We start from the raw sequence: 13,604 nt of genomic DNA on the forward strand, positions 1-13,604 counted from the left end.
ATATTATTTTAATAAGCATACATTTCTTTTTTTTTTTGATAATAATTTTAGTTAAAAATAGAATCTGAGGCCATTGTGTAATGTAGATGATAAAATCTTAGATAAAAGGAAAGAAATGTAAAAGACAATTAAACAAACAAAAATATGTGAATAATAACAAAGATAATTATACAGCATCCCTAAAATATATAAAAAAGTTTCTAATGGTTTTGGAACTTAAGTTTCTCAGTTTTCAGTTTTTCTTTTGAGTAGTTGTCTTCCAAATTTGTATATAATATTAGTTTGGTTGTTCATTGCAAATCATTAATGATCCCTTATTCCAACCTGCCTTATTTGTCACATGTACCAATGATACTAATACTGAAGTCATTTCCATCTCCTTTATTATAACGTTTATTATTAAGTTATGAATAATTCAGAGAAAAAAACAGTCTGATTGATACATGATTAAACTAAGACAAAGTCTTCTATCTCTTATTCTTGTATAAATGCATCTTTAAAGGTAAAATGAACATTTGCCAACACTGAACCTTGAAAAATGTTCTAAAGGACATATAAGCCAAGTGTATGGAAAATTACTGACATTCTTTACATGCCTTTAGGTTTCTAAAGAAGAGAAACTGGGGTGATGATAGTGGTATGGAATGGATTTAGTCAAAGATTGTGTCATCATACACTTAATCTTTAAACAAAAACTACCACATTTCAACCTTTCTTTCTCAATATTATCTGGCTGTTATTTCTGGCCAAGGAAAGGTTTTTTTCTCAAATGTGGTTGCCATGGGAAAACTGTCAGCACAATGACTATAAGCACATTTGATAGTGTAAAAACTCAGTTTTTCCTTCAATATTATAAGGAACATTGGCTCTGATGATGTAGAATGCCTCCAAATAACCAAAAATGAAGCATCACTATATATGTTGGTCCACTCCTCAGGCTAATCTAAGGACTCTTCAAGTATTGATCTTATCATCCTATTTTTATGAGTCATTCTTAACGAGTTATTGAACTGAAAAATAATTCAAAGAAATCTTGTAGATAGCCTTCTGGACACAGGTCTCTCAAAATATCCAGATTTGTCCTTTAATAACAGACATGTAGTCTGTCATTGAATCTATATAACAAGCCCTTTCTATTTGAAATAGCTTTTCAGGAATGTTGTCAGTTTTTCCTTTGAGAAGTTCAACAGTGGTTGAATGGTGAAGAAAGGATTCAGTGTTCCTAGAGGAACACTACCCTCAAAAATTCCAAGTGTTCTGAGTAGAATCTCAGCGCAGAATCCTTTCTCTGACAACTTTAAATTACTCTATGGGCAATTAGGTAGTAGATACAATGACTACCCTAGAGTCAGGAAGACTTATTTTCATGAATTCAAATCTGATCTCAGATATTTATTAGTTATATAACCCATGGCAAGTCTTTTAAGCCTGCCTCAGTTTTCCCATCTGTTAAAGAGCTGGAGAAGGAAATACATTGCTCTAGTATCTTTGCTAAGAAAACTTCCAGTGATCACAAAATATCAGACATAACTAAAAACAACCAAACAACAATATTTACTTCTATTGAAGCTCAATCAGAACTGTCCACTTTCTTTAAATTGATTCATCTCATCTTTATTTCATTTTTGCACAGCAATAATGTACTACTTTAAACCTTACTAGTGTCACATGATTTTCCCATGACAATTATAAGGATCTGCACATTTTTTATTATAAAAACTGAAAAAAGTGACTTTGTATTAATGAAGATTTCTAAAAACCTATAAAATTTTGTCTTTGCTATATGCTTTGTGCATTTCTTTGAAGCTCAACTCTGTCTTTTAAAACTTTGTGCCTTTGAACATATTTCCTTCTAATATATTTGTAATCAAAAGAGTTTTTTAGAATGTTTGGTATCTTTTCATCACTAGAGATTTTTCTACTAAAAAAAAAAAATTTGAGAGTTTTATTCCTTAGTTATTCCTTAGTAAAAAAGCTTCCTCAAATTTGTGTACCTTTTACAAGGATTATAAATGTGTGTGTGTGTGTGTGTGTGTGTTTACCCAAATTCTAGTGTTTCCTTTATGTGAGCATAATAAAAGAAAGTGTGAACAATGTGTTTTTTAATAGTATATACTTAAATATACTTAAAATATCCGTAAAGGGTGGGAAAGCCACTTTGTCCACTTTAATAAGAATACATTAAAGAAATTTATGATTCAGATTTTTTTTTCTGGAAATAGGTGGAAAAACTAGCAAAATGAAAATATTTCTATGCTTCTTCACAAATTATTCCATAAAAACCCTCTACTCCCCTCCCCCCAATGACAGGCAGTCCCCCATACATTTTTACATGTGTTACAATATAACCTAGATACAATACATGTGTGTAAATACCATTTTCTTGTTGCACAATAAGAATTAGATACCGAAGGTACATATAACCTGGGCAGACAGATATTAGTGCTAACAATTTACATTCACTTCCCATTGTTTTCTTCTCTGGGTGTAGCTACCTCTGTCCCATCATTGATCAACTGGAAGTGAGTTGGCTCTTCTTTATGTTGAAGATTTTCCACTTCCATCAGAATACATCCTCATACAGTATCATTGTTGAAGTGTATAATGATTTCCTAGTTTCTGCTCATTTCACTCAGCATCAGTTGATGTAAGTCTCTCCAAGCCTCTCTGTATTACTCCCTGCTGGTAATTTCTTACAGAGCAATAATATTTCCATAACCTTCATATACCATAATTTACCCCAAACCATTCTCCAACTGATGGACATCCATTCATCTTCCAGTTTCTAGCTACAACAAAAAGAGCTGCCACAAAACATTTTGGCACATACAAGTCTCTTTCTGCTCTTTAGTATTTCTTTGGGATATAAGCCCAGTAGTAGTACTGCTGGGGTCAAAGGGGTATGCACAGTTTGATAACTTTTTGGGCATAGTTTCCAAATTGCTCTCCAGAATGGCTGGATTCTTTCACAACTCCACCAGCAATGTATTAGTGTCCCCAGTTTTTCCCACATCCCCCTCCAACATTCATCATTATTTTGCTCCTGTCATCTTAGCCAATCTGACAGGTGTGTAGTGGTATCTCAGAGTTGTCTTAATTTGCATTTCTCTGATCAGTAGTGATTTGGAACACTCTTTCATATGAGTGGATATAGTTTCAATTTCTACATCTGAGAATTGTCTGTTTCACATCCTTTGACCATTTATCAATTGGAGAATGGTTCGTTTCTTATAAATTAGGGGTCAGTTTCTCTATATATTTTGGAAATGAGACTTTTGTCAGAACCTTTGCTTTTAAAAATACTTTCCCAATTTGTTACTTCTCTTCTAATCTTGTTTGCATTAGTATTATTTGTACAGAAACTTTTTAGTTTGATGTAATCAAAATCTTCTATTTTGTGATCAATAATGATCTCTAATTCTCCCTCTGGTCATAAATTCCCATCTCCCACCACAAGTCTGAGAGGTAGAATATCCTCTGTTCCTCTAATCTATTTATGATCTCACTCTTTATGCCTAAATCATGGGACCCCATTTTGATCTTATCTTGGTATATGGTGTTAAGTGTGGATCCATATATAATTTCTGCCATATTAATTTCCAGTTTTTCCCAATAGTTTTTTCCAAAATAATGAATTTTTTATCCCTAATGTTGGTATCTTTGGGTTTGTCACAGATTAGATTGCTATAGATGAACCCTTTTTTGTCCCTTTTTATCTAATCTGTTTCCACTGATCTACCGGTCTATTTCTTAGCCAATACCAAATGGTTTTGGTGACTGCTGCTATATAATATAGCTTTAGATCAGGTACACTTAGACCACCTTCCTCTTAGTTTTTTTTTCATTAGTTCCCTTGCAATTCTCGACCTTTTATTCTTCCATATGAATTTTTGTTGTTATTTTTTTCTAAGTAAATGAAATAGTTTTCTGGGGAGTATGGTTGGTATAAACACTAAATAAATAGATTAGTTTGGGGAGTATTGTCATCTTTATTATATTCGCTCGGGCCTATCCAAGAGCACTGAATGTCTTTCCAATTATTTAAATCTGACTTTATTTTTGTGGCAAATGTTTTGTAATTTTTCTCATATAATTCCTGACTTTTTCTTTGGTAGATGGATTCCCAAATACTTTATACTCTCAACATTTGTTTGGAATGGAATTTCTCTTTGTATCTCTTGATGTTGCATTTTTTTAGTGATATATAAAATGCTGAGGATTTATGTGGATTTATTTTATATCCTGCCACTTTGCTGAAATTCTGAATTATTTCTAATAGCTTTTTAGCAGAGTCTTTGGGGTTCTCTAAGTATACCATCATGTCATCTGCAAAGAGTGATAGTTTTGATTTCCTCATTTCCTACTCTAATTCCTTGAATCTCTTTCTCGGCTCTTATTGCCGAGTCTAGCGTTTCTAGTACTATATTGAATAGTAATGGTGATAGTGGGCAACCTTGTTTCACTCCTGACCTTACTGGGAAAGGTTCTAGCTTATCTCTATTGCATTCTATGCTTCCTGACATTGGTAAATATATGCTCCTGATTATTCTAAGGAATAGTCCCATTTATTCCTATACTCTCAAGAGTTTTTTAGTAGGAAATGGGATGTTGGATTTTATCAAATGCTTTTTCTTCATCTATTGAGATGATGATAGGGTTTCTTATTAATTTGATTATTAATATGGTCAATTATATTAATAGTTTTTCCTAATATTAAACCAGCCCCTGCATTCCTGGAATAAATCCTACTTGATCATAGTGTATTATCCTGGAGATGATTTTCTGAAGTCTTTTTGCTAATATCTTATTTAAGATTTTAGCATCAATATTCATTAAGGAAATTGGTCAATAATTTTTCTTTCTCAGTTTTTTGATTGACCTGGTTTTAGGTATCAGTACCATGTCTGTGTCATAAAAGGAGTTTGGTAGGACACCTTCATCCACTATTTTTTCAAATAGTTTATATAACATTGGGGCTAATTGTTCTTTAAATGTTTGGTAGAATTCACATGTGAATCCATCTGGTCCTGGGGATTTTTTCCTGGGTTGTTGATTAATAGCTTGTTTCTATTTCTTTTTCTGAAATGGGGACTATTTAAACAATTTTATCTCCTCCTCTGTTTATCTAGGGGAGCCTATATTTTTTGGAGGGAATTCATCCATTTCACTTAAGTTATCAAATTTTTTGGCATAAAGTTGGGCAAAGTAACTCCTTATTATTTCTCCAATTTTCCCTCTTCATTGGTGGAAAGATCCCCCCTTTTCATTTGTAAGACTAACAATTTGATTTTCCCCTTTCTTTTTTCTGATCAAATTTACCAAAGGTTTATCTATTTTATTGGCTTTTTCATAAAACCAACTCTTGGTTTTATTTATTAATTCAATAGTTTTTTTACTTTCAATATTATTGATTTCTCCTTTTAATTTTTATATTTCAAGTTTAATTTTTTGGTTGGGGGTTTTTTCATTTGGTCCCTTTTCTAGCTTTTTAAGTTGCAGGGCCCCAATTCGTTAATTTTCTCTTTCTCTATTTACTTCGAATAAGCCTCTAAAGATATAAAATTTCCCCTTATTACTGCTTTAGCTGCATCCCACAGATTTTGGTATGATGTCTCATCATTGTCATTATCTTGGGTGAAATTATTAATTGTTTCTATAATTTGCTGTTTCACCCAGTCATTCTTTAAGATGAGATTGTTCATTTTCCAATTACTTTTTGGTCTATTTACCCCTAACTTTTTACTGAATGTAGCTTTTATTGCATTGTGATCTGAGAAGAAAGCATTTATTATTTTCTGCCTTCCTACATTTAATTTTGAGATCTTTATGTCCTAATATATGGTCTATTTTTGTATAGGATCCATGAAACTACTGAGAAGGAAGTATATTCCTTTCTATTGCCATTCAGTTTTCTCCAAAGGTCTATCATACCTAGTTTTTCTAATGTTCTATTTACTTTTTTAATTTCTTTCTTATTTGTTTTGTGGTTTGATTTGTCTAAATCTGAGAGTGCAAGGTTGAGATCTCTCACTATTATAGTTGTACTGTCTATTTCTTCTTGCAATTCTCTTAACTTTTCCTTTAGAAAGTTAGATGCTATACCACTTGGTGCATATATGTTTAGTACTGATATGGCTTCATTATTTATGCTACCTTTCAGCAGGATATAGTTTCCTTCCTTATCTTTTTTAACTAGATCAACTTCTGCTTTTGCTTGATCTGAGATAAGGGTAGCTACCCCTGCTTTTTTGGCTTTACCTGAAGCATAATAGATTCTGCTCCAACCTTTTACCTTTACTCTGTATGTATCTCCCTGCTTTAAGTGTGTTTCCTGTAAACAACATATTGTAGGGTTCTGATTTTTGATCCAATGTGCTATCCGTCTCCGTTTGATGGCAGCGTTCATCCCATTCACATTTACAGTTAAAATTACTAATTCTGTATTGCCTGCCATCATATTATCCCCAGATTATGCTTTTTCCCTTGACCCCCCTGATCCCCCTCCCCGATATTTAATTTACAGACCCCCCTTGTGATGTGCAGCTCTCCCTTTTTTTAGTATCCCCTCCCCCCCTCCCTCCAAGGTCCCCTTCACTTATTCTCCTTTTCCTTTTCCCTTTTCCTCTCCCCCCTTTCAATGAGCTGAGAGAAAAATTATCTGAAAAACAAATATGTCAATTATTTACTCTTTGAGCCTCTTCTGATGAGAGTAAGATTCACACAATGATTCTCCCCCTTACTAAATTCCCTCAGATATGGTGTATTTTCTATGCCTCTTCCTGGGATGTAGTTTCCCTCTTTTTATCATTCCTTCCCCTTTTTCTGAAACGACCTCCTTCCCTTTACTACACCCCCTTTTTTTCTTTTATATCAGTAAAATCAAATTATCCATGAATACTTTTTATGTACCCACAACAGAGTTACAGTTCTCAAGGGTTCTGTGTACCTTTTTCTGTTTCTCTTCAGTCTTGTGGATGTAGATCAAATTTTTTAAGTCTGGTTTTTTTTTTTAGAAACATATAGAATTCCTCTATTTCATTGAATGACCATCTCCTTCCATGGAAAAAGATGCTAAACTTAGTTGGGTAGTTCATTCTTGCTTGCAGTCCTTAATCTTTTGCCTTATGGAATATCAGGTTCCAGGCCCTTCTATCTTTTAATGTGGAGGCAGCCAGATCTTGAGTGACCCTTATTGTGGCACCTTGGTATTTAATTTTTTTTTCTTGCTGCTTGCAAGATTTTCTCCTTTGTGTGGTAATTCTGCAGCTTAGCCATAATATTCCTTGGTGTTTTTTTTTTTTTTTTTTTAGCGTCTATTTCAGAAGGAGTTTGATGAATTCTTTCCACATCTACTTTCCCTTCTCTTTCTATTATCTCTGGACAGTTCTCTTTGATAATTTCCTGTAAAATAGAATCTAGGCTCTTTTTTTGGTCATAGTTTTCGGGAAGTCCAATGATCCACAGATTATCTCTCCTAGATCTATTTTCCAGGTCTATAGATTTTCCCAGTAAGTATTTGACATTAATCTCCAGCTTCTCATTTTTTTTTTTTTTTTTTTTTTTGTTTTGTTTGACTGATTCTTGGGTTCTCTGTGAATCATTCATTTCTATTTGTTCCATCCTGACTTTTAAGGAGTTATTTTCTTCTTTCACAGTTTTTAGTTCTTTTTGCAAATGCCCAATTTCATTTTTAAATGAATTATTTTGCTCTATTGAATTTTTTTTCCATTTCCCTAATTTTTTTTTGAGAATTATTTTCTTTTTCCAATTCAGAAATTCTATTTTCTTGAGACTTTTTTATCTTTTCCAATTCAGAAATCCTACTTTCCTGTGATTTTTTAAGCTTTTCTAATTCACAAATTTTGTTTCCCTGCATCTCCTGTGAATTCTTTATTTTTTGCAACTCCAATTTCAGACGTTGTTATTCTCTATCATAGCTTCCCTTTCCTTTCCCCATTTTTCTTCAAACTCTCTCAGCTTTTTAATAGTTCCTTCAAGGAGAGAGTTATGTGATGGGGGGCAGGAATCATTCCCCTTTAGGTGGTTATCTGCTAACTCTCTGCTGTTAACTTCCTTGGGGTTGGATACCCGCTCTTTCTCTGTGTAGAAGGAATCTATGGTTTTTTTGGGCTTCTTGCTCATACTTAAAAAATCTTTTGGGGTCTGTCCCTGGGGTAGGAATTTATTTATTTATTTCTTTACCAGATTCCTCCCAGACCAGATGGATGCAGCGGCTCCTGTGCCTGAGCTAAGAGAGAGCTCTGGGAGAGAGTTCCCCACCCCCTCCCTGGAAGTGCCTCAGAGGTGATCAGCACTGCTGTACTTTGAGGGCGCTGTGTTTTATTGGCTTCCCTGAGGTTTGAGACTGAACAGTAAAGGCAACACAAAGCCCAGCCTATGCTTCCTGGTGGGGCGTGGATGTCTGCAGCAGGTGACGTGAAAAGCCCCTTTGCTCAGAAAGTGTCTGCCAGAAACCGCGGTCCCTAGTTCAAAGGTTCCACTTCTGTGGGGCTTCTGGTGCTGAGGTCCACAGCCTTCAGCTGAGCTAGGCAGTGTGTGTTGCCTTGGGCCGTATCAGCCCACTTCTCAATCTCTTAACTAGTCACAGGTGAGAGCTAGGGGCCACACCCACTGTGCCGAGATCTGCTGAGTCACCTCCAGGATCAGGGAAAATCTAATCTATCTTTGAATTTTTAAAGTGGTTTAGATTTCTCTTCTGAACTGTTGTATTATAAGCAGAGAAGAGCTAACAGCCTGTGCCAGATTTCTTTATCTCAGTGGCTTCTCTGATACCAGAGCCCTTCCCAGCATGATCAGTGCAGTGTGCTAGCACCCAGCCGTCTGTGCTGGCCTCTCTTCTTCCTCCCCTGAGCACTGACCTTTTTTGTTGAAACTCCAGATTCTCTTCAGCTGGTAAGTCGTGCTTCCAGTCCTTGTGGAATCTATCAGTCCAGCGCTGTTTCTGAGGCTGATTTATCTAATTGGTTGTGAGGGAGTAAGGACGTTCACAGAGTAGTGTGTATCTTCTCCGCCATCTTCCTTTTCCTTACCCTTCCTGTATTTTTTAACAAAATCATTTTTCAATACATACTCCATACTCCATAAATGTGGATATTCTCCAAAGTCCTCTTTTCTTCTTTCTCTGTTTTCTCCTTTGATAATAACTTCTCTACTGGATTAAAAAATAATTTAAAAAATCATCTTTGATGCTTGCTTTTCCCTCATTTCTCATGCTTAATCATTTACCAATTCCTATTTCTACAGTTTTTATTTGATGCAACTTCTTTTCTCTTTTCATACTTCCATCAATATTCAGATTGCCATCTGACAAATTCCAATTTCTTTTTAATCTAATTTTCTTTTAAAAATTTAAAAAGAAACATTTATTGGAAGTTAATTTTGAACACTAATGTGCTGAAAACAATATAAACAACTAAAATTACTTTGAAATCATATTAATTCATAAATATTCCTACACTTTTCAATTATTTTTAAGTGTTCATTGATATCTTTTGACTATTTCTGTGTGTATGTATGTGTGTTTGTGTGTGTGTATATATATATATATATATACATGGATGGATGGATGGATAAACAAGTTTCTAATTATGATCTATGTTATGAGATAGGTTTTTTATTGGTTGTATATACAAACTCTTTTGGCTTATAAACATTAAGTGATTTGTTAATGATCATATAGCTAATCAGAGTCAAAATGAGGATTTCAACCTATGCCTCCCTGATGACAATTTCAGCATTTTATTTTTCACTGTACACAATTAATAATCTGCTTTGGAGGAAGGAGAAAATAGCAGCGAAATTAAAAAAAAAAAAGAGCATTAAAGTACTGGAATTTGATTCCCATGCTAATTTCTCATGGTCAAAAATCTGGCGATTAAAAAAAATAACCTTTTTTTGAATCAACAGCACCTTATGATATGGGCTAGTAAAGGACAAAAAAGTAGTGCTCTGTGTTGGTAGAAATACTTTTACTGTTGATATAAAAATGTTATCATTTAATCTGATTTGAAATCTAGAGCTGATATTGGATAGATTCCAGTTCTGGAGTTTTAAATTATTTTTGAAAGCAATAATCATAATGTCATGCCTGTATACAATGTTTTCCAGTTTTTAAAATGCTCTGATTATTTGAGCTATTAAGAAGGCTTGTAAAAATGTGTATATATTCTTATTCTCATTTTACAGAAAATAAAAACAAGGTTAAACGAGAATAAACATCCTGCTTAAGACAATTTTAAGATATATGTCTCTCTAGATCAAGATCTTTAAATTCTAAATCCATTTTCATCTCTATGTCTCTCTATCTCTCTGAATCTCTATGTCTGTCTCTCTATGATGTTATTACATCTATTTATTTATATGTGAGACAGCTAGGTGACAGTGGATTGAGTGTCAGGCCTAAAATCATAATGGCTTAGCTTCCTGAGATCAAACTTGGCCTCAGATACTTATTAGCTGTGTGATCCTTGGCAAGACACTTAACTCTGTTTGCCTTAGTTTTCTCATTTGTAAAATGAGCTGGGGAAGGAAATGAAAATATGTGTACAAAAAAACCTCAAATGCGATCAAAAAGAATCAGACATCACTGAAAACCACTGAACTGTCAAAAAAACATATGCATCCATTTATTTCTTTTGTTTGTTTGATTCTTTATTGTAAAATGGACTCCAGCAGAAAAGAAAAAAAGCCTAGTAAGTAAAAATGACAGATCTTAACTCTGCTCCTACTTCTCAGTCTTACTTCTGCTTAGTAGTGTGTGTTTTAACAATTATTTTACTAAATAATACATTTGCCAGATTTAATATAATTTTTCAGAAAGACCTGTGGTCAACCCTATTCTAATGTTGCCTGTCATCCCTTTGCAGAATGAGGACACAGTCATCACACTGGAGAAGTGTATTTCTTAGTACAGAATTGAAAGCTCAATCCTAAATCCATCAATGGAGAGTTTTCTTCTCTAACAGCAGAATTGTGCTTTTTATTTGGACAGTGGTGTGGAACAGTGGAGAGTGTCAGGACTGGAATCTGGGTGACTGACTTTTTTTCCTGAATTCAAATCCTGCCTCAGACACTTACTAATTATGTGACAATAGGTAACTCACTTAGGCATATTTTCCTCAGTTTCCTCATCTGCCAAACAAACTGGAGAAGGAAATAGCAAACCCTACAGTAGTTCTGTCACTTTTTTTTTAAATTAAAACAAAAACATTTAATTACAAAAAAAAATAAAGAATGAGACATGACTGAGAAAGACTGAACAACAACATAAAAAGATCACAATCAATGCCATTTCATAAGAATGCTCTTATGAATAAAATTTCTATGAATACGGACCACATTTTCTTTTTTGTTTCTTTTCTTTTTTTAGCCTTTTATTTTCAAAATATATGCAGTTTTCAACATTCACCCTTGCAAAACTTTGTGTTCCAAAGTTTTTCTCCCTCCCTTCCTCCACCCCTCCCTTAGGCAGCAAGTAATCCAATATATGTTAAACATTTGCATATTTCCACAATTATCATGCTGTGCAAGAAAAATCAGATCAAAAAGAAAAGAAGTGAGAAAGAAAACAAAAAGCAAGCAAACAAAAAACAGTGAAAATACTATGTTGTACAGACCACATTTTATAAATCTGCCTTATAGAGGTGAATCAAGGTCACAAATTATTTCTTTTTCCTTCCCTTCCCTTCCCCCAAACCCTCTTCCTCTCTTAATCTTCTTCCCTACCTCCCACCCCAGCAAAGGGCATGAATTAAGTGGTGCAGGAAATTGATGTTACTCAGTATTTTGTTCAGGTTGAAAGCTACACGCTTGGGGCATTGAGTTTTGTCATCATACTAGACAACTAACAGAAATATATAATTCTGTGTTTAATTTGCAGTTGTGCTATTGAGGGCAGGATATCAAAATGTTTGATTATTTTAATGAGATGTTTAATATATTAAGTACACAAAATGGTAATATTAAAATAGCTGTCAAACAAGTAAATTATTATATTTATTCAGTCTTTTTCCCCTTCTTTAATCATAGCCTAGGAAGAAGTTAGAAATTGATTTTGTAGTACATAGAGTAGTAATTCAGTGAACAAAAAAATTGAAATCTGACATTGTTGACTTTTAAGGTTACTATGAGTCAGCTTACAAGGGGATATATATATATATATATATATATATATATATATATATATATATATATATATATATATATATATATATATATATATATATCAACATGTTTTCCTTACCTGACTTATGTTTTACCCCTTGTAAAGTGTCTAATTGAAGGTGACAAAGAACAAACCTCCCATGCAAGAATGTAACAAGAAAAGTCTCAGTCGTATACCTTAAAACTTTTAGCAAATACCATTTTTACTGACAGTAAAACAGGCTCCAAGTTTTCATGCTGGTAACTTCAAGCAAACCTAATGAATCTAGATAGAATTTGCAACAAAAATATCAAGCTTTCTTCTAAGTCAATATCTTTTCATGAGAGGTGTTTTATGCATATATGTTTGTCTTTGCATGTGTTATATATGCATATATCTTTAAAAAATACAATAAATTACTATCAAATGCCTAGTGTATATAATAAGGCAACTGTCCTGATCATAGGGATTCAAAGATAAAATGCAAAATAAATCTTGACCTCAAAGATACCACAAGAAAACTAGTAAATTAATAAATTGAAGAGAGAGAAAGCATAAATTATAGTTGGTGGGTAACCAACAATATTGATTTCTTATAATATGTGATAATATAATAATAAATAACAATCATAATAGTTTATTTATATAGCACTATGCATCAGAAACTGTGATAAGTGCTTTATAATTACCTTCTCATTTGATCTTCACAACAATCCTGAGTGGTAGGTGTTATTCTCATCTCCTTCTTAGCATGAGAAAATTGAGGCACGCTGAGATTAAGTAACTTTTCTAGAATTACACAACCAGAAAATATTTGAACCCTTCCTGACTCCAAACTCAGCACTTTATCTGTTGTGCCATTAAGATAAGGAAGGAGTAAATTCCAACCATGAGCTCAGTTTGTACAAAGGCATCAAGGATGGAAATAAAATGTTTTGCAACAAACAGCAATTATATATGTATTGGTGAGTGTGTGTGATATGTGTTAGTTGCAAATAAATACCAACTTGCATTGACAGAAGTTCTTTACTTAAAAGCTCCCTATACCAATCACTGAGATCAAAAGTACAGTTCCATTATGCCTATACACACACACACACATCCATCCACACAAATGACTTAATATACAATACACATTATGTAGACTCAATACAAGATAAGTCTGTGTGTTTACACATGTGCATATGTGTATATCTAAATAGAAATATAGTATATAGCTATATACATATGCTATATGTGCTGTTGCCTGTATGTAGAGTTTGCATGATATATTTGTACAGACACATGCCATTTAATGTGTTTATAGGAGGCCCATGATTATTTCATTAATGACTTCCCTTAAGATGACTTTGAAGATTTTTTTCTTAACATAATATAGTTAGGGTCAATGATATGCTTTGGCAGCATAAAACCAAGTAGAATAAATCATTGAAAATCATCT

At 33.5% G+C, this 13,604-nt stretch overlaps 1 long non-coding RNA gene across 1 annotated transcript in view; it reads right to left on the reverse strand.

Annotated features, from left to right (window-relative positions):
• Positions 1-12,901, reverse strand: part of LOC141546417 (uncharacterized) — a 110,301-nt gene extending 97,400 nt beyond the window's left edge. Inside the window, exon 1 of the long non-coding RNA XR_012483300.1 lies at positions 12,853-12,901. This is a non-coding gene — a long non-coding RNA (uncharacterized LOC141546417). The remainder of the gene's footprint in view (positions 1-12,852) is intronic.
• Positions 12,902-13,604: the final 703 nt, after the last annotated feature.

This window comes from Sminthopsis crassicaudata, chromosome 1 (genome assembly GCF_048593235.1).
Source record: "Sminthopsis crassicaudata isolate SCR6 chromosome 1, ASM4859323v1, whole genome shotgun sequence".
In the NCBI taxonomy this organism is placed as follows: domain Eukaryota; kingdom Metazoa; phylum Chordata; class Mammalia; order Dasyuromorphia; family Dasyuridae; genus Sminthopsis; species Sminthopsis crassicaudata.